This window comes from Tauraco erythrolophus, chromosome 2 (assembly GCF_009769465.1).
Source record: "Tauraco erythrolophus isolate bTauEry1 chromosome 2, bTauEry1.pri, whole genome shotgun sequence".
In the NCBI taxonomy this organism is placed as follows: Eukaryota; Metazoa; Chordata; class Aves; order Musophagiformes; family Musophagidae; genus Tauraco; species Tauraco erythrolophus.
This window is the reverse complement of record NC_141466.1, coordinates 23,325,472-23,351,133: the sequence shown is the minus strand read 5'-3', so window position 1 is coordinate 23,351,133 and position 25,662 is coordinate 23,325,472.

The following is a 25,662-nucleotide window of genomic DNA, read 5'->3' as shown; positions in this document are numbered from 1 at the left end:
TGTTACCACCACAAGAGAGGTGGGCCTGTGAGAACCTCATGAAGTTCAACAAGGCCAAGTGCAAGGTCCTGCATGTGGGTCAGGGCAATCCCAAGCACAAGTACAGGCTGGATGAAGAATGGATTGAGAGCAGCCCTGAGGAAAAGGACTTGGGAGTGCTGGTGGATGAGAAGCTCAACATGAGCCGGCAATGTGCGCTTGCAGCCCAGAAAGCAAATCGTGTCCTGGGCTGCACTCAAAGAAGTGTGGTCAGCAGGTCGAGGGAGGTGATTCTGCCTCTCTACTTTGCTGTCGTGAGACCCCACCTAGAATACTGTGTTCAGCTCTGGAGTCCCCAACATAAGAAGGACATGGAGCTACCGGAGTGAGTCCACAGGAGGGCCACAAAGATGAGGGCTGGAGCACCTCTGCTATGAAGACAGGCTGAGAGAGTTGGGGCTGTTCAGCCTGGAGAAGAGAAGGCTCCGGGGTGATCTTATCACGTTCTTCCAGTACTTAAAGGGGGCTTACAGGAAAGCTGGAGAGGGACTTTTTACAAGGCCATGTAGTGATAGGACAATGGCTTTAAACTGAAAGAGGGTAGATTTCGATTAGATATAAGGAAGAAATTTTTCACTCTGAAGATGGTGAGGCAGTGGAACAGGTTGCCTAGAAAAGTTGTAGATGCTCCATTCCTGGAAGTGTTCAAGGCCAGGTTGGATGAGGCTTTGGGCAACCTGGTGTAGTGGAGGGTTTCCCTGCTTATGGCAGGGGTGTTGGAACTAGATGATCTTTGAAGTCCCTTCCAACCCAAACCATTCTGTGATTCTATGATTCTATGAATAGACTTGAACAGTTTAGCTGAGATCATGTCGTGGTTTTAGGCTGATCCAGCAACTAAAACTCACACAGTCTCTCCTTCTCCAGTAAAGTAGAGAGGAGAGAAAAAAAACAAAGGGACTGAGGGTTGAGACAAGAACAGAGGGAGCACCCACCAACCATGGTCCCGGGCAAACCAGACAGGGCTTTCTCAAAGCAAAAGAGTTTATTAATGATTACTTAGAAGGACAAAGGGAAAAAAAAACCCTATTACTCGAGAGGACAGAAAGAAACAGAACCAGATCTTAAAACCGACACCTTCCCCCCCCCCTTTCTTTTCCTCACGGCTCTACCTCCTCCCCCCAGCAGCACAGGGGGCAGGGACTGGGGGAGTGCAGGTCAGTTCATTCCGTGCTGTTACTGCTGCTTCTTTCTTAAAGGAGAAGGAGTCCTTACACCCTTTTCCCCTGCTCCAATGGATCCCCTACCCACGAGGAAAAATCCACAAACTTCTCCAGCGTGAGTCCAGCCCACTGGAAAGAATCCTTCCCCACAGATTGCTCCGGTGTGGGCTTTACCACAGTCTCGGGTACTTAGGGAGCTGTAGCCACTCGCTCCGGCGTGGGTCGTCACGCAGATTCCAGATGCCTCTCTGCCTTGTCGTGCACCCCAACACGACCATCCTCAGGCTCAGGCATCTTCTCCCCACGGGCTGCGAGTGGGTCTCTGCTCCACCGAGGCTGTCCTGGTTGCAGGGGGGCCGCCTGCCATCTCACCATCAGCCGCAGGGGAAACTCGGCTCCGGCACACCTCCTCCCGCTCCATCCTCACTGGCCTGCTGTCGATGCGGATGTTTCTCTCAGATCTCAGTCCTCTCCAGGTGAACTCAGCCCAGTGGGCACCCCGGGAGTGGGGTGCCCCCGAGTTCCCCAGCCGGCTCCGCTGCCGCCATTCTCCGTGGGCGGCGCCGGCCTGACGCAGGCAGCTGCCCGGCCGGGAGCCAGGGAGCGGGGGCAGTGCCCTCCTCCCTTCTCTGCTCACTCCTGGGCAAAGCACCTTTTCCGGTTCCTTTGTCCTGACTTAAATAGGGCAATTCGCAGAGGCGCCCTATTGGCTCAACCCCGAGGGGGATGGCAGTCTGATCTGGTGACCAGAACTAAGCCTAACCCGGTTCCAAAACCGGGGAGGTCGCAGGGAGCAAAACCCCTCTCCTGCCACCAGAATCCCCCCCCCCTCCACATCAAACCATGACAGATCATAAGTCTTGAAGTTTTAAATTTGGGTTTTGATCAAATTTTTTGTCAAAAGCAGACTGTAATTTGCAATGAACAAATTTTATTTTCTGGGAAATGGATCAGAAATGTCAAAAACAATATGAAGGATCATATTTTTTGCAATGTAATACTTATTCTAGTTTTATGTAACTAGAACTCCTTTTAATTATTTTTAGTGTACTGATACTCTATTACACTACAAGTAAAAGTAAAAATAGAGACAAAGAGGTCTCATCTTTGAAATCCAGAGTTCCATCTATCTGGCATTAAAGATAGACAAATGTAATATAAAGACAAATGTAATAACATCTTTATTACATGTAATAACATCTGTGCATACCAGACATCTTCCTCCTTTGTTTTGCTATGTCCTTTTCTACCTTGCAAAGACACACTTTGTTTTAATTTCATCAGTGTAAAATTTAAAAATTACAACCAAAGCTGGTAAACATGCCATGAAATCTCAAAGTACCAGGTATAGAAAACTATAAATAATTTCATATAAATTCATAGGAAAAATGGAAGATTAGTGGTCAGTTGGCCTGATTTTGAGAAAGCTTAGTGAGGATGAATTGTACACCTCTGGTTTTGAACTTTTTATTACTTTAGTTAAATGAAGAGACAGTTTAGATTAAAATTTGGGATGATTTAAAAATGAAAATTAAGAATAAATATGTTTTAATTAAAATCTAACTGATTTACAGACTCAGTGATTTTCCAGTAAACATAAAACTTGGAGTCTAATAGTTCTCTTACTCTAGTTCTTTCAAGAATTTGGCTCCAATGATGGTTTCCTTCATCAAAGTTATTTGTGGGTACTCTGAAAGAGAGAACACAAATCATTTGGTTATTGTTAGACTTTATTACCATTGTTCAAAATTAGAATTTAAGATGCATTTCTCCTCACTTTTCTACTTATAGTTGTATATAGTCTTCTGATTTTTTGTTCTGCAAGTTGTAATTCTGCTTCTGTACAACGTTAAGACATACACACCAGGTTAAATATGAATATATGTCAGGTTAAAGTCAAATCTACTGAGATCCAGAAACTCCAGTCCCCAAGGGTCTACTCCAAAAATCTCACTTTGAGAAGTGTCATGCTTTGATGTGTGTGGGGGGTGGGGATTCTGGTGGCAGGAGAGAGTCTTTGCTCCCTGTGACCTCCCTGGTTTTGGAACCGGGTTAGAGAGAGAGAGAATTTGGTCAGGAAGCTGTGTTATCAAAAAGATTGTATGACTCCAAAGAGGTAAATGTTACTTAAGCAATCTTGTTACAGACGGCAGGAATGCTACATTTTATTGGAATAGATAGTGCCTAAGAGGGACCTTAGTTATATCTTGGTAATTAAAAATTTCACATAATACCGGGAAATTCAGTACTCTAGCTGAATTAATTCTGTGGGTAGGAGACTGTGTTTACAATGCATTACTAAAGACATTAGTCTAGAACAGAGAAATGTACAACTGAGATAATGTGACCATGCTGTTTGCTAGGAGCATAACCCATAACATCTTGATTACACTTCTGCAGTTCTATACACATTATTGAAATAACTTCATCACAGATGTATGAGAGAAGTTTCTGTAATATCAGATTTCTTTGATTTCTTACTCTATTTCACTTTTTTCCTATGTGGAGAAGCTATATATGTAGTTCAGTCTTCTGGTGGTGGTGGGTTTGGTTTTCTTTCCTTTTTAACGCGGTATTAAGAGTTCCATCGAAGTAAAGACAAAGTGCAGCATGTGTTCAAAAAGAAAGTGTTTTTCCAAGGCCACTAGTTTGTATAATAAATGAATCAGTCACTAAAAAGACTTAACTTTCAAAGCGATTTTTTCTTTCTAGTGACTGATCTGGGCTACTTCATTTCTTACATGAAGACCTTGTTCTGCTCCAAACAGCAAATGGTATTTCCCTCTTTTGAAAGTGATTTATTTTACAGTGTGGAGAAGAACAAGTCCTATCTATAAGATTTTGGAAATTAAGATTGTTGATAACCTCAAAAAACACCTTTAGATTATGGAATTAATCAATATTTAAGCAAAATTAGTTTTGGGAAGAGTCCTGAACTCCTTGAGGAGTTATCACCATAAGCAGGTGACAGTAGACAGGAATCACTCTGGTGTCACTCAGAAAAGAACAGAAGAAGAAATAAAGTTTGCTTCTCTGTGTATGTCTTTATGCAATTGATGGTGCCAGAGGGGAGATTAACTTCTATCATTTGCGTGAAAAGGATAAAAGAACATGATGATCCTTCCTGGACAGATTCAGAGAGGGATCCACACCTGAGGTAACAAAGGTTTGCAGACAGCTGTCTTTTGGACAACTTTAGTTCATCATTGGTGAAGATGTTGGACTAGGCTAAATCCTGTCTGAAAAAAACGTTGAACTGCCTGTATTGTACATGTAAGACTACAGCACCCTACAGCTTTCAGTCTACTGATCTGCTCTTGCTGTGCTACATTACTTGATAAAGTAGGCATGGTCTACAATTCAAGATAACCTATTATCTATTATCAGACTACTAAAACTATTGTATCCATTCCTACTTTGTGTAGCTTAGAAAGAACTGGAGTACCAAATTAATCACTTTAATTGTAATTTTAAAATGAGGGTGCATTGCTCTATATCCATGAACTACTTAAATTATTCTGCCTTTTGTTCCTAAACTAATTTCATTTTTAAAGGAATTAATTACTTTGAAAATACAAACAGTTAGTGATTTCATTGTCATATATAAAATTGGTCTTCAAGATAATTAATATTCACACTCCAAGATGCAGCACGACCTGAAGCACTCAGCTCAGTTTCCCACTTAAAAAATCTAACTACATGCAAAACAACATAAGGTCCTACCTACCCATGGTACTTCTCCTGAGGGACACGGGTTCCTCATGGGTACTGTGTCACAGAATCATAGAATCAGAATTGTTTAGGTTGGAAGAGACCTTGAAGATCATGAACTCCTACCATTAACCCAACATTGCCAAATTCACCACTAAACCATGTACCTAAACACCGTGTCTAAATACCTCCAGGAATGGTGACTCAACCGCTTCTCTGAGCAGCCTGTTCTAATGCTTGACAACTCTTTTGGTGAAGAAATGTTTCCTAATATTCAATCAAAACCTCCCCTGGTACAACTTAAGGCCGTTTCCTCTTGTCCTATTGCATGTTACTTGGGAGAATAGATGGACACCCACCTCACTGCAACCACCTTTCAGTTAGTTGTAGAGAGTGATAAGATATGGAGTTGCAATTTGCTTGAAACAGGCCACAGGTTAAGCTATCACCAAAGGCCTCATGACTTGTTAGACTTGACCTGCCTGGATATTTGGTTTGGCTTGTAACAGCAATAAGCGAACAGTCAAGGAACTATTGCCTACTTTGGTTTAATTTCTGCTTAGTTTTGTGCAAGTGAGTGTTACAACGCTTGCCTGTTGAGTGTTTTTTGTAGCTTAATGATGACTGTCGCAAGCAGCTATTCTATGTAGAATGAATTATCTATGACTTGATAATAAAAGTGCAGTGCAAGGGAACAAAGGCATGGGTTGACATGCCGTGAAGAGGCCTTAAAAGTACAAGCAGATAATACTGGAGGTCCAGGGGCTACAAACAACTCAACAGTAATCAGTTACTGGTTACATAAACAATGCAGCCTTGGGAGCTAGGTAAAAACAGTTTTAAGGGTAACGAAAAGAAACAAGATCAAGTAGATGAGATGTTTAAATCATATAATCTATAGTAAATTTGTCTGCAAATATGAAATTTCAAACCAATAAAGACATGAGTCTAGATGGCAGCAAAGACATAAAAATTACTCCAGCAGATGCCAAAGCGAGGAGGAAGAAACCATCTGTGTCAACATCATACTATTCCCAGTGAAGGACTCCTTCTGATGATGACTTGTCACAGACCCCCATGTTAAAAAGTCTCTTCAGTCATTCTTACAAGCCCCTTTATAAACTGAAATGCCACAATAAGGTCTTCCTGGAGCCTTCCCTTCTCAGAGGTACCTACTGCATGTTAGTATTGTACTCCTGGTCCTCTCCCAATAGATCTTGCAACATATTTCTGTGGCTGTCTTGAACAATACTTTAGAGGAATTTTCCTTATCATAGCACCAGTTATAAAAACAGTTGTTCAGTAAAAAACTGAGTTTTGCAGTTAAATGAAATATTCATAACTATACTAGGAAAATAGCTGAACAAAAATTTTATTTCCATGGAATAGTCATCTATCTATATTGCTGGGACTTGTGGTTTGATTCCTCATGTGTCTATTCTGTTTCATAACAAAATTTAATGTCCTGAGGCTGATATTGTTCAGGAATTCTCTACATTCACTGGGGATGTGATGTATGCAGGGAAGCTGTCATGTGATTTGTTATCATAGTTCACAAAAGAAAATGGGAAAAATAACTGGAAGAATACCACTCCTTTGAATTCTCTCAAAGAATATTTTAATTTTTATTTTTTTGTTTAAAACCCTGACGTTCTTGAGGAATACCTTGATTCTCATTCAGATATCCATCCTGTATTGTGAATCCACTTTCAGATGAGATATTGTAAACATCATCTTCCATTATACCCTTGGTTGCTGTTATTTTTTCATTTTTCTTTTCTTTTTATTGTTTGTTGTTTTTTCTGGAGGTTGTTTTTGATTTTGTTTTGTTTTGTTTTTGTAAGACTACCAGGGCTTGTGCAGAGGTACTCAAGTGCTCGATACAGCAGTCTGGATAATTATAGGATCAGCATTCAGAAGTGTACTGTACCTTGCATCTGCCCCAGAATTCTAATAGCGTGTCTCAAGGGTGTATCCTTGAATCAAGACACTGGAGCTTAACTGTTAAGAGAATATCATAACATGGGTGTTTGCATAAGTGATGTCAAATGAATCTTTATCTACCCAGTTCCTTTTCTAGCATAGAGCACACACATCCACTTTTGCCAGAATTGTATGAAGTCATAGTCTGAAGGGAAAAATGTGGTCCTGCTCCAACTTTTTTCTGCAAAGTTAGCTGCAGAGCAGAGCTAGGAGCACAGGTAACAGAGTTATGACTGCCTTTTACTCTCAAATGTTTTTTCAAACTCAGCCCTCAGAACCTGCTGGATGAATAGAGTCTGAAAGAGTCATTTTGCCACCACCACTGTGCCAGGTTAGGCCTTACATAGATCTGAAAACCTGGATAGTGCATGTATCCGTCTGTCATTCTCTCTCCCTTTGTCTCTCTTACTCTCTCTTGGGAATTTGATTTTGCTACTCCCGTCAGTATGTCAACCACGGCAACTACTTTTTTTTCCTTTGTCATCTGTTTCACACAGGCAGAAAGACAATTATTTATTTTTCTACATATAATTTAACTCAGTGCATGGAAAATTTGAATTATTTGGACCTGTTTTTATAAGAATTCTTTTTTTTTTTTGACAGACATATTAAATGAGAGGACTTTGACCAAAAATATATCCACACTGTTTTCACATACATCTGAATTAGTCATCACAGCTTCTTTTTATAGTTAATGAAGGAAATCAGCATTTCTAGCTCATGAATCACCTCACGTAAATGTCCAAAATAGGTCAAATGAATCATGTCCTAAAATGTCTCTCTATTCATTGTCTGCAAAGACTGGCTAACATTGCTAGTTCAGATGTAGATAACTAAGTTAAATTAGATGAATGTTCTCCAAGGAATATTTGAAATTAAAAAACTTTAAGTATGTGTGAATACCTGCTTCTGTACCTGCCTTTCATCCATGATCCCAGATGACAATGTCAGTTCTCCAAAATTTGGACTCACAAATCAAAAATCCTTTTCTCATACCATTGGCTGGTGCAAAGTGACACTTCATCATTTATCATTACCTGTTCTGAACTGGTGATTCAGAAGAGAAATCAACTGTCAGTAGAGGCAAGGAAACAGGTGTTTAATACCTAATTTAATGTAATCACGGGTTTTATAAAGAAGCATTAGAAAATAAGTACTCTTTATTATGTATTACTGCATTAAAGTCAGGGTATTCCCCACCATTTCTTTAGGATTAATTTATTGTATTATGTTTTATGCAGAGAGAAATATAGATATTTAAAAAATAGAGTAAAACATGCATCCAAAGAATGTTACTAATATTACTTATAAAATGTGCATCTTTTTAAAGCATGGGTATATGTTTTCCCGTCGCAATTCCGTATGTCAAGTAAGAACTTTCCACTTTCAGCCTGCCAATGTTTATCACATACACAGCTGAAAATGAACAACTGGAATGCTCTGTATGTCTTTTTCCCCCATCGAAGAATCCATGTTATGTACATAATTGTGATATATAACAGATAGGAAGGGACTGAATGCCTGCAAAGGAATGAACTTCACTCCTAAAGACTTGGAGAAAATTACTTCAAAAGGGTCTTCTAGTAGAGAGCACTGTGCTGCCAGTCATTAAAAATGAACTTCAAGGGACTCATAGGTGCTGTATATAAATGAATATTACTCTATAGAATTATTTGATCCATATTCCATAGAGGACAAATATAGGGCATGAATAAGTCATTGCCAATCCTAACATTTCACTTCACTGCATTCATAGCTGTAATCCACCTGCTTCTTATCTACTTATGCATCATTTATGTGTTATTTATTTCAGTCACTTTGGGGAGTTACAGCTTTATTACTGCATTCTTATTCTAGCTCTGAGAAATATGATGCGCTTTAATTTGAGAAAAAGCCTATTAGTACATAGTTTTTACTTTGTACTCCATACTTTTGTTAATCACAGTAAAGAATTACCCAGTGAAGCAAAAAACTAAAGCAATCTGGATTTGTTTTATAGTAAATTGTATCAGATTATGCCCAGAGGCCTGAGTAGAGTTTGTTCAATAATAAGGTCAGTTCATTAAACATTAGTGTATTGTGTTCTCTCACAGAGTTGCATGTTGATTTCATATAGAGTAAACAGTGTTTGCTTCTGTAAGTACAGGTTCCTATAAGGCATGGAATTAGCATTTTATATACCATCATCAATACTCAAATGAGAGAAAAATACTGCTTCCCTAAAAAAAATGAATCTATGCAACTGTAAGTACCTGCGAATTACTAAATGACTTATTGTGAATTCCACAGGAGGAAAGGAGAGGAAAAAAGATTGATGTTGTTTCTATCTGTTTTATGATCAAGCATCAGCTAATACATATAATTTGCAGAATTTACACCATCATTTTTACTCCCTTTAGATTGCATAGCTTAAAAGCGTGATGGCAAACAGTTCACTGATTTTGAAACCAGGCTTCAGCTGGACATTTTTATACCCCTTTATTATTTACAGTTCATATTTTTTTCATGCACTTTGAAGCAAATTATGACCACTGCATATGCATGGATAACTAGCAGCACATTCAGCTCCCGAGAATTAATCTGAGCCAACCAAGAGTTATTTTCACCTGTATCTGAGAAGTGTCAGTCTTGATATATGGGCTGGACGTAGAAGGTGTTGAAATCCAGTGTTCTGTTCTCAGCTCACTGCTGATTAGCTCTAAAAATCAAATGTTCTTCTCAACCTTTATCGAACAGCATTTCACACGAGTTTCAGCTTCTGCTGGTCTGCCACATACTAGTCTGACACTTTTTTTCTGTGAAGAACTGTATTCATGATGCTTTTTGCAAAGTGCTTTGGAAGAAGCATACAGTGTATTATAAATGTTAAATTTTCTGGATAGTAGTCACCAGATATGTCACAACAATCTTTTAGAATGACTGTACTAAACGAATAAGGCTCACAACAGCTAGCTATACTCGTTACAGTATTTAGGAAAATACTAACACATATTTACTTGGCAGTGATTAAAGACAGTCAAAGTTCTAAATCAGTGGAACGGTTAACTTTGTTAGAATTCAGGATTTTTTAAAAAGTCTGTAAAATTATGTTTCAGAAATACTAGTCCATATGCTATTTTAAAAACAAAATATGTAACCCATGTAAGGCAACCTGGAGCGTTTTCTGCCTCCTGCATCTACAATAACAAGCTGGATGTTGTCATCTCATGGGTTGTGCTCAAATTCTGAAGTACTCTAACTTTAGTGCAGCAGAAGCAAAAGCAAAGTCTCGCGTACAGTCAGTCTTACTATTCTGAATGTCATCTAATCATGATTCCAACAGTCATACAGACTGTGACAGTAAATGTGGACAGAGACAGACAAAGCCTATGTGAGTCTCCTTTATAGCAGTATGCCTAGAATCCGAAAAAACAAGTATAAATCAGTTACGTGATCAGACGGAGAAAAGTGAGAAATGGTTTAGGTTAATGTCTCATAGGAACAATGTAAAAGTTTTTTCTGCTCTCTGGCCTTAACTGAGAAAGAATAAATCAATGTTTCACTACAAAATCTTTGCACCGGATGTTAAAATGTAGTTTTTGAGAAAACATGGAAGAGCAAACATGTATGCTCCAATAGTCGCACTACACTGATCATAATTATATTCCCATTATGGAGAAACCTGGTCTAAGTAGATTTTTTTTCAACTTTTCAACTGTTGTGCATGAAATCTTCACTTTACACATTGTGGTATTAATTGGTTTCAGCACTTTACTACCAATATTCAACTGGACTGTAATTTTTTCATGATTTTTTCTCATTCAGCTTTAATTATTCAAAAGTTAGTTGCCTGTCCCAAAGTGCTTGGCTAGGCTCTTTCTACAGCCATATAGTAAAGCTAAAGAGGTCATTTATCAGCCTAAGGTTGATATGAAAATTGGGTGAGATGAATTGTCCGATTGAATCACCTATTTTTCTTCATTAATTATAAAGGACATCTAGACAATACAACACAACTTGGTGAGATGTAAACCAGAAGTATGTCTGTAGGTGTGCAGTGGCACTGATACCAATCAGAGGAAATATATAGGGATATCTTATTTTAAAACTCCTCCACTTCCCATAAATGATACGATCTTCTTCACAAGTCCAAAAGTTAAGTTAAAGAAAGGCGATTGGGGGAATCCAGTTTGAAATATGATTATCTCATAATGGATTTTCTGAAAATGCAAGCTACTTCTTTATCTACAAAACCTTTTTCAGCCAGATTGGAAGAGAGAAGAAGTAACACTGTGATGGGGCTAAAGACACAGTTCAATGAATTAACTGTATAGAAGAAGTATATTCAGAAAAGGTTATGAATTGTCCTGTCTTAGAGAAGGAGATTAATCTTAACTGTGAGAATCTAAAAATCCTTGCTCTAATAACCAAATGGAGGTCTTATAAATTAAATGGTGGATTACATAAAGTAGTCTGTGCTGCACTTGATGACAACAGCAACAAATTGGGTCTTTCTTTTTGTGATCATTAAGAAAATATGTAAAGAGAAGGTCAAAGGAAGAGGGAGGAAAAAAATAAGAGAAAAGAGGTAGCTAGAGTGACAGTATTGAACAAAAGTTATCTTTGTGTTAAATTTTTAAGTGACTAACCAATCAAATATATCATAACTAGACCTCCAAGATTTTTTACATTACTGTAATTTACGATATAGTTGCCAACAATCAACCTGAAGGCAAGAAACACAATAATAGATTATTCTAATTGATAGAAACTTTGTATAGAACTGTTTCAACCCTGACTCAATCTATCTTAAGGCAGAAATTTGAAAAAAGGGCTTGAAAAATATCCAGAAATATTTGAAAGATCAGCTTTGTTGCCTATGAATCGTCAGCTGCAGACAAAATCAAAATGATTTATTTTTCAAACAAGCTATTTTAGTAGAAATATTTCCACTTCTTTCTTCTTTTTTTCTTTTTCTTTTTTTTTTTTATTACACTTTGGAAAACAATAGATGGGCATGGGCATTTAGGGAGCATCTGTTTGAGGAGAAAAGAAGGCACCAATTTGTCAGAAGATTCTTCCAATGTAAGAAATTAGTAGGCAGTCCTAAATCAAAAAATATCAATACCACATAAAATGAGAAGCAAAAAGTCACAGAAATTACTCAAAATCAATAGCAAGATACTCATACAGAGAACTTCTGGAAAGAATAAGAATGTATGACGAACTGTGATGGAAATTTTAAACTACTAGCTACTTTTGAAGTTCTAATGAACACTTCTGGAACGTGCAGAGGAGAAAAACTACTCCAAAAAAAAAGTTTTTAATGTAATTTCAGATAATTTAAATTGTATTCTTGGTCAAATTAAATAACTGATCTAGTAATACATATTGTGTTTCTCCACAATATGGGAAAGCAAAGATTCCAAGAAATACTGACATATCTCAACATGATGATTGTAACTGTAGCAAGATACCATGTAGCATGTGAACAATTGTTTTCTGCAGGTATGTCTGACTAAAGAAGCAAAATTTTCTTGAGATTTCAAAGTGTGTGACACTCATCTAGAATTCAAATTTACTTTATTAGGTGTCTCTAAAAAATACGGAGTAGAAATAAGCACTTTCTAGTGATAATTGACTCCTTTCCTACATGAGAAGAAAATTTTTTAATCAATTTTTCCAAAATAATATCAAGAGACTCCAAAAGTCTTAGCTGAGAAAATTGGGCCCAGAAGAATGTGTTATAAATTTAATTTGTAAAGGCAATTAATAAAATAATTTGTAAAATGCTTGAAATCAAGCAATAATTTAATAAATCTTACCACGTACACTCCAGAAGGCAAAAAGAAAGGAGTAATAGACCATTAAGAAGCCACCAGGAAGAGTTGTCAAAGGAACAAGAACAGCCTGGGATAAAAGTCTTCCCTTGATGTTGATGGTCTTATAGGCAGCACTTAATATCTCCGCTGGATTTTCTTCATTGGAAGTGATATGGGGAAACAAAATGAGGTTACTGAAAATGTGATATGTACCAATATCTCATGAAATGAAAGTATTGAACAGAAAAGTTTTCTACAAAAGTTTAACAAAAAAGATTAAAGACACAAAATTACTGACAAATACTTCTTCCTCATGAGCACTGCAAACAACATAATGGTAGAATGTTTGAGGAATGTGTTTTTGTTTCCCATTGTAAATGAATATACAAAACTTGGTTAAAGATAATTTGCAACTTTTAGTTAGAGGAAAAATAAACCCAAGTTACAAGCAAAGATCTGAAATAAGTTGAAACAGTATCACAGATGAAATGTTTTAACACAGTTATGATTTAGCATCAATTCAAGATTTAGTAATGGTATCAGATAAATCAAAGGTTGTATTTTATCAGCACTCCATGATTAACCAATTTAAAGATTAGCAAGACAACTCAGTAGGGTAAGTTATAACTAAAACAACAATCTAATTACAGATTCCAAAATCACAAGATTCACACTAACTTGTTACTGCATATTCTAAACCCAAATGTGTACATATGTATAAAATATAAAGCACACAGACAGATACAAATATTGGGATCCAGTGAAATACAGACACACACACTCACGAAGGCAAATGTGTATATTCAAACACATGGATAAGTAGAGAGGTGGATGGAAGAGGCTAACCTGTAGGTGAAATTTCCCTCTCAAGTTTAGAGTAAATGCTCATCTCGTGCATTGGCATTCCTCAATGGGTGATAATTGAGACTTGAGGAGGATAACTCACCTTGGCCAGGGTATGTTTCCCAGGCTACAGGAGTTCCAGATGCAATTAAGGGAGCGCCTAACTGTTCCAACTCACTGCACTTGTACCTAGAACAAAAAGGTCCCAGACTGTTTCAACTCACTACTCCAGTAGATGAGCTCAGAAAGTGCCAAATTGTCCCAGCCCACTGCACTTGCAATTGGAACAAGAACAATGTATTCTGGTGATGACATTGCAATGCTGCCAGGAGTGGGGTTGAACCATCACAAACAATCTAAAGTATATACAGTAGGCCTTTTGAGAGTGGCAGCATAATTAAGAAAGATATATTTGGTTGGGAAAAAAGATCAAGCTCCATAACACTGGATGTTAGGCAAGGAAAAGAGGCAAATATCAGAAAAGAAAGGTTGAAAATCTTGAGTAAAGTAACCCAGGTGAAAAGTACATTATTTTTGAAAAAATATATTAGCTAAGTCATGTTTTCCAGAATGCAGCCTAAAGGATCATGCTAAATAGGAATGGAATCATGGAATCGTGGAATCATTTAGGTTGGAAAAGACCCTTACGATCATTGAGTCCAATCATAAACCTAAGCCCAGTCCGCCACTGAACCATGTCCCTAAGCACCACATCTACACGTCTTTTAAATACTTCCAGGGATGGTGACTCAACCACTTCCCTAGGCAGCCTGCTCCAATGCTTGATAACCCTTTTAGTGAAGAAATTTTTCCTAATATCTAATCTAAACCTCCCCTGATGAAACTTGAGGCTCTTTCCTCTTGTGTTATCACTTGCTACTTGGGAAAAGAGACTGACACCCACCTCACTACAATCTCCTTTCATGTAGTTGTAGAAAGTGATAAGGTCTCCCCTCAGCCTCCTCTTCTGCAGACTGAACAACCCCAGTTCCCTTAGTTGCTCGTCATAGGATTTGTGCTCTAGACCCTTCATCAGCTTCCTTGCTCTTCTTTGGACACGCTCCAACGCTTCAATGTCTTTCTTGTAGCAAGGAGCCCAAAACTGAACATAGTATTCAAGGTGCAGTCTCACCCGTGCCAAGTACAAAGGAGAATTAGAAAGAAGAATATTGTACAACAAATAAGCATCATATTAATGTATGTTAGTTCAAAGGATATTATGTTGTCTATTCAGTCTTCTATAATCAGTTTAAACTTAAAATCTAGTGTTATTAATTAGTGTTTATAATTACGATACTATTCATAAAAATAAATACTTTGGGCATCAATGAGTTGCTATATCAAACTGCTTATTTACTCTTGTGACTTGTCTTATTCAAGTGCAATCAGAATGTTAGATGTCCATATCATTAATATATTTAATCTGAAGTGGAACTTTTAGTGAAAGGTACTTCCCTAAATGAAAAATTTCAACAAGCTATTGAAAGTGAAGATAATAGTTTTGCAACTCTTAGAGGCCAAGAGTTCTTCAAAAATGAATCAAGTATAACAAATGACATTTACAGATTTATTGGTAAAAATACATTTATTCTAATCAGGAACAAATAGGACTGTATCCTATTTCAGAAGAGAAACGAATGAACTCCAGGGTGAAAAATTAACTGGTTTACCCTCTCTAAATACTTCAGAGAAGAAACTGTTACTTATAAATCCTGATTGGAAAACAGGACAGATTTGTTTTGAGGCTGTACACAGGTAACTTGTGTGGATAGTGAGTCATATGTAATTTGTAGGTAGTTGAAAATATCAGCTGGATGTCATAAAAATAGAAAAAAATTGATAGTTGGAGAACTGACAGAGTTAATCAAAACTCTAGATAGACACTCATTATTGGCTGTGATATCAATCTACATTTCCTTCCCAACTTTTTTTCCTCCTTCTTCATCTCCTGGCTGAACTTAGAAAGCTAAAGCCATAATTTGTTTTCACGCTCTTCTGTTGCATATTATTATAATATCCACAAAGACATGCAATAGCAAAGGAGTATGCAATGATGACTGGATGTCATTAATTCCAGTTGCAATTACCCTGATCATGAGGAGTAACAACAAGAAGAGTAGGAGACCCTGAGAAGATTTTCATGACTGTACTGTCCTTGTGTACAAGTATCACAGAAGCCCAGACTACCCTACCCGCCTACCTGACAAGCTAGTGACTGTATAATGTCAAAAGTTTTGTTGAAGGGAAGACAATTTTCATAGTTCTCTCCCCATTTACTGAGCTAGTCATTTAATTGCAAAAGTCTGTTAGGTTGGTCAAGCAGGATTTCCTCTTCATAAATCCATGTTGACTATTCCAAACCACCTTCTTGTCTTTTTTATGTTTGGAAAAACATTCAGAATTATTTATTACATCACATTCCCAGGAACAGAGGTGAGGATGACCAGCCTATAGTTCCCCAGATGCTCCTTCTTGCTCTTCTTGAAGATAGGACTGACATTTGCTTTCTTCTAGTTCTCAGTCATCACATGTGATTCTTAGGAGAAGGTACCCAAACAGCCCAAAGTTTCCTCTACTGAAGTCTGGAGCTCTGATCTTGCTGTTTGCCTTCTTCTCTCCCTTTAGAATCCTGAACTCCACCACCTCACAGTTATGGCAGCAAAGGCTGCCCCAGCTTTCACATTCTAGACTACAAGGACTAAAAGGAAGCTTAAACATCTCCTTTAAATATAGAGAAATACTTTGGGTTATTGTGCATCTAACTAAAGGATAACACGGCATATGTCAAATAAAGCTTTTATTCTGTAGATTTAAAACAAAATCATGTATAGTGTCCACAGGTACACTTGTAAACAAATACACATTCACAGTGTATAAGAAAGCCCAAAAGAAGTTTTTCGTAAGAATAGCATTTAATATGCCTTTATTGCCCTAAGGAAATAGGATATCAATGTTAAAAAATTCATATAAATGGGAAAAAAAAGTATTAACAGATTGTGATACTAGTATTTGCTGCCTTTAATACATTTTTCATACCTGCTGCGTTCAAACTTCCACAAAAACTTTGGAAAAGTTATAACAAAAATATTGTGCATGATCACACAGATAGTATTAAACTGAAAGAATGTGAACTATGCTTTATAAATACAAATAAAATATTTACACTTCTTACAAATATCTGGTTAAAACTTGTTGCGTGTTTCATATAATGAGGCTCCCTGACTTAGACTGGGCCATTAATTTATATTCCAGACATTCAATACTATATATCAGAACAATGACCCTGTTGTCTCTCCCTTCAAGTCCTAGATTGAAGCATAAATTTATTTTAATTGAATATACTTTCCCTGGATAACATGTGCTACCCCTGCAGAACCCATTGTCAGAATTTAGTATGGCCTTTAATACAATTCCAGAATAGTCAGAGAGACAGCCATAGACTAGTGCATTAAAATAAAATGTAATAAAGTCACAGTGGTTGCATTATCACAATGACTAACTGCTAGACAAACAGGAAGAGACTGCTGCTTTTTTGAGTACTGCCAATAGTATTTTCCTCTTAGTGTTTCAAGAACGGAAGAGGCCACAGCCTTCATAAAACATGTCCAGTGTGATTTTGTTTAAACATAAACAAAGACTAGAATAAAAAAATCTCCTACTGGTATTGTCAAGAAATATTTTTCTGTGCTTTTTTATACAGCTATCATTTTTTGAGGAGACTTTTTTTTTCCCCACTATGGCATACTGTTGTGTCTTTTTGTGATATTTTTATTAATAAGTATTTATTATCATTCAATGAGCACACCTTTATAGTGATCAAAGCCTTCTTAATGATGATGGTGTCAAAAAGAACATTCCAGTAGATGCACTTATCGCTTATGTCAATTGAAGAGGTTTTTCATTCCTTATCTCTGTCATGACTTAATCTGCGTTTGCCCATAGCAGAAATAAGGTTGTCAAACTGAATTTTCAAATTTATCAGTTTAAAGCCTCGTTTTAGGACACTCAAAGTTATCTGTATTGAATTAATTACACAAACACATAGATCTATGCTTTATCTGCAGTCTGAATAGACTGGGAGCAGGTGGACGAGGTGACTTTCTGACCTGCCTCGGTACAGTCGCTGCAGCATTCTTAGGAAATAATTGACTTTTTTTTTTCTTTTTTTTTTTTTTTTAACCTTTTCTTCTTCTCCAAACACTATGTACTTGGCTGTAAAGCTATCAGCTGTGTTCCAGCTCACCATTAAGTCTGACGAGGGAAAAAAAGATTAACAAATATTTCAAAAAAGTTAAAATGCAGTTTTACTTTGGGAAGGTATTCTTTAATAGGAAAAGGAGAAAGAATGGCTTTCATATCAGATGTATCTGAGTAACACAAAAAAAGTCTGAAATATTTTCCTTCAATTTTTACATAAATTAACGTATATTTGAGAACAATGTATTTTGATATTCTGGCTCAGCTGTACGAGGTCCATGGAGGTTAGAGACAGTTAACTCCCACTTTGTATTTCAGTTGATCAAAAAATTCCATCATTCACCCTCCACAGGGATCACTTCCCTTGAAAACAATCTCTGCAACAAGCCGTTGAAAGGTAGCTTTTAAAATGAACATTATGGAATTTCACACTTCACCAGCTAAATGTAGTGAGACTCTAGCGATAACATGGCAGAGGATTTGGCATTTTCCTTGATATTTCAACTTTCATTAAATAGTTTTCTTTTTCTTTGTTGGTGCTTACCACTTCCACCCATCAATAATAAAAAGATATCACAGACAGACAAAATGTTCAAAAGGATTCGGGATACATTGTTCTAGTAGACTGAACACAAGCACCATAAAGTAAAAAAGTTGTCTGTGTTCTGCTTTAATTTCTTATGTATGGCACCAAAAATTAGCAATAAGATAATATCACGACAACAAAGAGAAAGGAGTAATTTGATATCCATTTCTTGTTTTCATTCCTGTCCTTCTCTTGGGCCTGAATACATTTTTTCCCCATTTTTTCTCTTATAGAATAGCCTTACAATTGTTGTGAGACTAGATAAACTGTCATTTTTCTTCTCATTTTAAAGGGGGATTGTCATGATGTGATGTGGGGGGGGGTGGGGGTTCTGGTGGCAGGAGAGGGGCTTTGCTCCCTGTGACCTCCCTGGTTTTGGAACCGGGTTAGACTTCGTTCTGGCCACCAGATCGGACTGCCATCCCCCTCGGGGTTGAGCCAATCAACGCCTCTGCGAATTGTCCTATTTAAGTCGGGACAAAGGAACCGGAAAAGGTGCTTTGCTCAGGATCGAGCAGAGAAGGGAGGAGGGCACTGCCCCCGCTCCCTGGCTCCCGGCCGGGCAGCTGCCTGCGTCGGGTCGGCGCTGCCCACGGAGAATGGCGGCAGTGGAGCCAGCTGGGGAACTCGAGGAGCGCCCCACTCCCGGGGTGCCCACTGGCCTGAGTTCACCTGGAGAGGGCTGAAATCTGAGAGAAACAGCCGCATCGACAGCAGGTCAGTGAGGATGGAGCGGGAGGAGGTGTGCCAGAGCTGAGTTTCCCCTGCAGCTGGTGGTGAGATGGCAGTCAGTCCCCCTGCAATCAGGACAGCCTCGGTGGAGCAGAGACCCACTCGCAGACCGTGGAGAGGAGATGCCTGAGCCTGAGGACGGTCGTGTTGGGATGCACGACAAGGCAGAGAGGCATCTGGAATCTGCGTGACAACCCACACTGGAGCGAGTGGCTAGAACTCCCTAAGAATCCGAGACTGTGGTAAAGCCCACACTGGGGCAATCTGTGGGGAAGGATTGTTTCCTATGGGCTGGACTCACATTGGAGAAGTTTGTGGATTTTTCCTCGTGGGTAGGGGATCCACTGGAGCAGGGGAAAAGGGTGTAAGGACTCCTCCTCCTTTAAGAAAGGAACGGCAGTAACAGCACAGAATGAACTGACCTGCACTCCCCCAATCCCTGCCCCCTGTGCTGCTGGGGGGAGGAGGTAGAGCTGGGAGGAAAAGGAAAGCGGGAGGGGGAAGGTGTCGGTTTGAAGATCTGGCTTTGTTTCTTTTTATCCTCTCACGTAACCGGTTTTGTTTCCCTTTGTCTTTTTAAGTAATCGTCAATAAATTGTTTTGCTTTTAAGAAAGCCAAGTCTGTTTTGCCCGAGACCATGGTTGGTGGGTGCTCCCTCTGTTCTTGTCTCAACCCTTAGTCTCTTTATTATATTTTTCTCCTCTCCACTTTACTGGAGAAGGAGAGGCTGTGTGAGTTTTAGTTGCTGGATGAGCCTAAAACCACGACAGGGATCAGTTATTAAAGAAACAAGATAAAACACTGTGGAAGTAAATTATGTATTACAATTGCCCGTGAAAAAGATTTTAGCACATACAGAAAAGCAGGAGAAATTGATTCTTCCAACACAAAATTCTTAAGATCATGAAAACACTTAGTCATCTTGATCCATTATACATGAAGGAAATTTAGCACAGGTGAAATGGTGATATGGTGACACCTTTGCCAGCAGGTAGATGCCCACCTAGCCTCTCTCTTATTCCCCCTCCTCAACAGGACAGGAGAATAAAAATAGAATGAAAAGCTTATGAGTAGAGATAAAGACATAAAGATTAATCAAAAATTACTGCCACAAGCCAAATAGACTCAGCTTGGGGAAAATTCATTTACTCTATTGAGAATTAAAATAGAGTACTGTGGTGAGAAACAAAGACAAGAACTAAAACAGATTCCTCACACCCACCATTCTTCCAACACTCAACTTCACTCCTTCCTCCTCCTTCAACCCCAAGTAGCACAGAGGAGGTGTGGCATTCAGAGTTGCAGTCAGTCCATAAGAGTTCCTCTCTGCAGCTACTTCCTCCTCACACTTTACCTCTACTCCAGTGTGAGGTCCTCACTGAGCTGCAGGGAAACAACTGCTCCACTGTGGTCTCTTCCAAAACTTCCACATGGTGTGGCAAAATCTCTGCTCCAGTGCCTGGAGCACCTTCTACAATTCCCAGCGTGTACCATGAGTTAGAATGAGGAAAAGAAACCAGATGCTTTGCCCATAGTTAGGACAATATTGAATGTAATTCATAACATTTACTACTCTTCTTTTTTCTTTTTTTTTTTTTTCTTGTATTGACAGAGTCTAGTCTCATTACTAGGAGTTCATTACTCACCTCCTGGCAGTCTGGTGAGGTTCCTAGAGATTGGAAAAGGGCAAACATAACCCCCATCTTCAAAAAAGGGACCAAGGACAACCCGGGAAACTACAGACCAGTCAGCCTTACCTCTGTGCCAGGTAAAATCATGGAACAGATTCTCCTGGGAGCTGTACTAAGGCACATAAAAAATAACCAAGTGGTTGGTGACAGCCAACATGGCTTCACTAGGGGCAGGTCATGCCTGACTAATTATGTGGCCTTCTACAACAAAGCTACAGCGCTGGTTGACGTGGGTAAAGCAACGGATGTCGTTTTCCTGGACTTGTGCAAGGCATTTGACACTGTCCCACACGATATCCTTGTCTCTAAAATGGAGAGACACGGATTTGACAGATGGACCACTCGGTGGACAAAGAACTGGCAGGATGGTAGCACTCAAAGAGTTGTGGTCAATGGTGCGATGTCTACATGGAGACCAGTGTCAAGCAGTGTCCCTCAGGGGTCTGTTCTGGGTCCAGTTCTGTTCAACATCTTTGTCAGTGACATAGATGACAGCATTGAGCGCACCCTCAGTAAGTTTGCCGATGACACCAAGTTGTGTGGTGCTGTGGACTCACTTGAGGGAAGAGATGCCACACAGAGGGACCTTGATAGGCTTGAGAATTGGGCCAGTGCAAACTGCATGAGTTTCAACAAGTCAAAATGCAAGGTCCTTCACCTGGGTCGGGCCAATCCTAGGCACAAATACAAACTGGGCACAGAGTGGGTTGAGAGTAGCCCTGAAGAGAAGGATTTGGGGTGTTTATAGATGAGAAGCGCAACACGAGCCAGCAGTGCGCTCATGCGGGCCAGAAGGCCAACCGCATCCTGGGATGTATCAAGAGAAGCGTGGTCAGCAGGTCAAGAGAGGTGATTCTCCCCCTCTACTTTGCTCTTGCGAGACCCCACCTAAAATACTGCGTCCAGTTCTGGTGTTCCCACCATAAGAGAGATGTAGATTTGTTGCAGCATGTTCAGAGGAGGGCCACAAAGATGATCCAGGGCTGGAGCACCTCTGCTACGAGGACAGGTTGCAGGTGCTGGGATTGTTCAGTCTTGAAAAGAGAAGACTTCAGGGGGACCTAATAGCTGCCTTCCAATACCTGAAGGGAACTTACAGGAAGGCTGGGGAGGGACTTTTGACAAGAGTGTCCACTGATAGGACAAGGGGAAATGGGTTTAAGTTGAAGGAGAATAGATTTAGATTAGATCTTACGAAGAAATTCTTCAGTACGAGGGTGGTAAGACTTTGGAATAAATTGCCCAGAGAAGTTGTGGATGCCCCCTCTCTGCAGGTGTTCAAGGCCAGGCTGGACAGAGCCTTGAGTAGCCTGATCTAGTTGAGAGGCGTCCCTGCCCATGACAGGGAGGTTGGATTAGATGATCTCTGAGGTCCCTTCCAGCCTATGCCATTCTATGATTCTGTGATTACATTGCCTACACTGGTTGAAAATGAATTATGAAAACATAAGCTCTTTAGGCTGAAAATGACCACATTATCTCATCATAGATGAGGGAGGTAGATGTTGCTTACATATCATCAGTCTCAGAACAACAAGGATACCACTTAGGATGAGTACATGTTTTCACTAATGAAATTCTCTGCGTGATATTGAACGTTAACTTACACCTACAGCTAAGGGCTTTCCTTGAGCTGCAATCAGGACACGGTTATCCAAAGCCTCAAAAAAAAAGTGTGTCTGAATTAATTTGGTATACAAATGTCGCTGGACTGAATGGAGAGTTTCATTGGTTTGTTTCCTTGGTGTGAGAAACATTTACTGCCCTTTTTTACCAGAGCAGATGAACATTGTAGTGATTACAAGACCATCGCAGAAGTCAGCCAGAGAGCATGAAGCCAAAAGCAATCTCATTAGTCACCAGTTAATGCTATGACTTTGGAATGTCCCAAATATAGAAGCTTAATGGAAAATGGAATAGTACTCTTAATGCAGGGCTATGTTCTGAAGTAGAAAAAAATTAAAATTACCTCTTCTATACCTTTTAGCCCATAATAAGGATAATTTGTGAAATATTCATAAAATGGTTGATTATTAGAATGTTTTATCATGCTGACCTAAGCCAAAATAGCTTTTTTTGAGATATTTTCCACTTATACCATTAACTACCATGTTTTGAACTTTTCTGTGTGTTTTTATATGTAGAAAAGATGCTTGTATTAAAAGATCTTAATATTGATAGCAAAATAAAACGGCAAGTATTCAGCTCTGGAATTCTTCAGCATTTCCCTAAGTTTTGCAGAGATTCTTACTAATGCAGAACCTCAGATGAGCATTTGTGCTCTCTGAATATTGTTTAAAGTGTTCCCTCGAGAGTAAGCCTTCAAGATAATAAAGTAAAAGATTATTTGAAATTTGAATTATGTAAATGCTTCCCTATGGCAACGGACAATAAAAGGCAATAATTCAAAAGTAGAGGTAGCTTACCTACAAAGGATGTGAATATATATATTTTTTTCTTTTAGACTTCCTGTTGATACTAAAAAAACTAAATTTATTTTTTCCAAAATCTAAATTACGTCTCTTTTTTCTCTAGACATTGGGAACAATTAATGCACTTTCTTCTTATATCCTTTTCCAAACGTGAAGTCTATGACCATGTCTGATCTCCTCTGGATTAGACATCTTTAGTTCCTTCAGTATTTCTGCATGGACAATGTTTTCTAGCCAGTATTTCTGTATTGATAATGTTTTCTACACGTCTGATAATTTTAAGTCCTCTTTTCTGGGCTCTGCCACTGGTTCAAATTCTCAAATTATGGTGCTCAAAACTCAGTACAGAATTTCTGAGGAGGATTTGCCAGTACCTATGAGAGCAAAAGGATTTCACGATTACAAACCTGTTTATACTTCCCAGATTGGTGTTTATCTTTCTTATAACTTTACAACAATGTTGGTCAATGTTCACCTTTTTTTCCTATTTTAATCACAACCTTTTTCTGCAGGATTGCACCTGGCCAGCCATTTCTCATCTTGGATTTAGGTAGCTGATTATTTTCACCTAAATACAGAATTTTTCATTTTATCTTGTTGCACTGTGGCTTACCTTTTTTGACGATGTCTGAAATTTGTTGAGGTCATTTAACATTTTAATTCTGATATCTAAAATGTTCGAAATCCATCCCAGGTGGAATCATCCGCAAATTAACAACCATACTTTCTGTTCCTTCATCCAAGTTGTTAATAAAAACATCAAATAGTACCAGACCTAGAAAGAACCTCTGGATCCTACTCAGTATATCTTTTTGGTTTAATAATTGATAACTCGAGACCAAGAACAAATTTTCAAGTTTTCTTCTCCCACCTGAAATAATTTAATCTCCCTATGTCACTTACTGAGACATCTGTTACTTCTATCAACAAAGGTTTATAAGATTTTATACTTTGATACTCCTTAATTTAGACTGAAAATTATAACAATGAATATTTTTATCTTATTTATTCCTGAAAAAAATCTATACTGGCTATTATCTCTTTCTTGTTGTTTAAGTGCTTGTAAATTATTTAATTGAATGATAACAACTGCCTGTATTCCTTATGTACTTCTTTCCAGTATATGCACAATGCTGCTTTTTTTCTGGTCTTCTAGAAACTTTTCTTGTCCTCTATAGTTTCCCAAAGAGAATGGATCTATTTTCTAGGTACTCCTGTGTGAATTTCACCAGACACAATATATTTGAAAACATTCAATTTATGTAAGCACTTTCTAAACTGCTATTTCCCTGTTTTACCACTCTATACTTGACACTGCAAGCCAGCTAATCACAGCTGACTCATCTTCTGAAGACTGAATTAAAAAGACATTAAACATTGTCTTCTCAGCTGCAGCTTTTTTTTTCTGCTGAATAGCAAACAACTCACCTGCCATTTCTAGAGATACTCATAAAGAAGACATTTCTATGTTACCAAGCCAAAGCATTTTTAAATATATTTTTCTCATCATTCATTACATAACTTGACTTTGAACAGAGTTTATGCAATTCTTTTACCTGTCTCTCCAGCTTAAAATTTCAGTACTTTTATATTTTTCAGGATTTCACGATACAGCACCATTGATCTATCATCTATCATGACCACCCCAGCTTTACACTGCTTGAAATAGTTTGCGCTTGTGACCTTGATGTTGTTTAAAGAACTCTCAACTGTCTTAAACTCTTTTTTTGTTCCATATATTTTTCATGGAAACTACTCCACTGGTTCTCTTCGTGAATTTTGCTAATGAAGTCTTTTTTTTCCTTTTCCCTCTTCTACTGCAAGAAATGCAGACTCGATACGGTCATTGCCACCTCAGTTCTGTTCTACTTTCACATTGAGAACCTCAGCCTTCTCCATATCCCGGGTAGCCAGGTCCCCCGTTTCCTTTCGGAGAGGGCCTACATTTTCCCGAGATCTCTTTTTATCACTGACGTATCTGTAGAAGTTTTTCATGTTGCCCTTGATGTCCCTAGCTAGATTTAACCCTATCAGGGCTTTAGCTTTCCTAACCTGGTCTCTGGTTGCTCAGACAATTGCTCTATATTTTTCCCAGGCTACCTGTCCTTGCATCCACCCTCTGTAGACCTTCTTTTTGTGTCTGAGTTGGTCCAGTAGCACCTTGTTCATCCATGCAGGCCTCCTGGTGTTCCTACCTGACTTTCTCTTACGTATAAAGCACAAAGCACACAGACAGATACAAATATTTGGATTCAGTGAAATGTAGACACCCACACTCATGATGGGAAATGTGTATCTTGAAATACATAGATAGGTAGAGAGGTGGATGGAAGAGGCTAGCCTGTAGGGAAATTTCTGTCTCGAATTAGGAGTGAATACTCACAATGCATCGTCATTCCTCAACTGGCTGTATATGAGACTCAAGGAGAGTACTTCACCTTGGTCTTCCATTGACTTTGTCGGCAAACAATCTACAGAGTTTG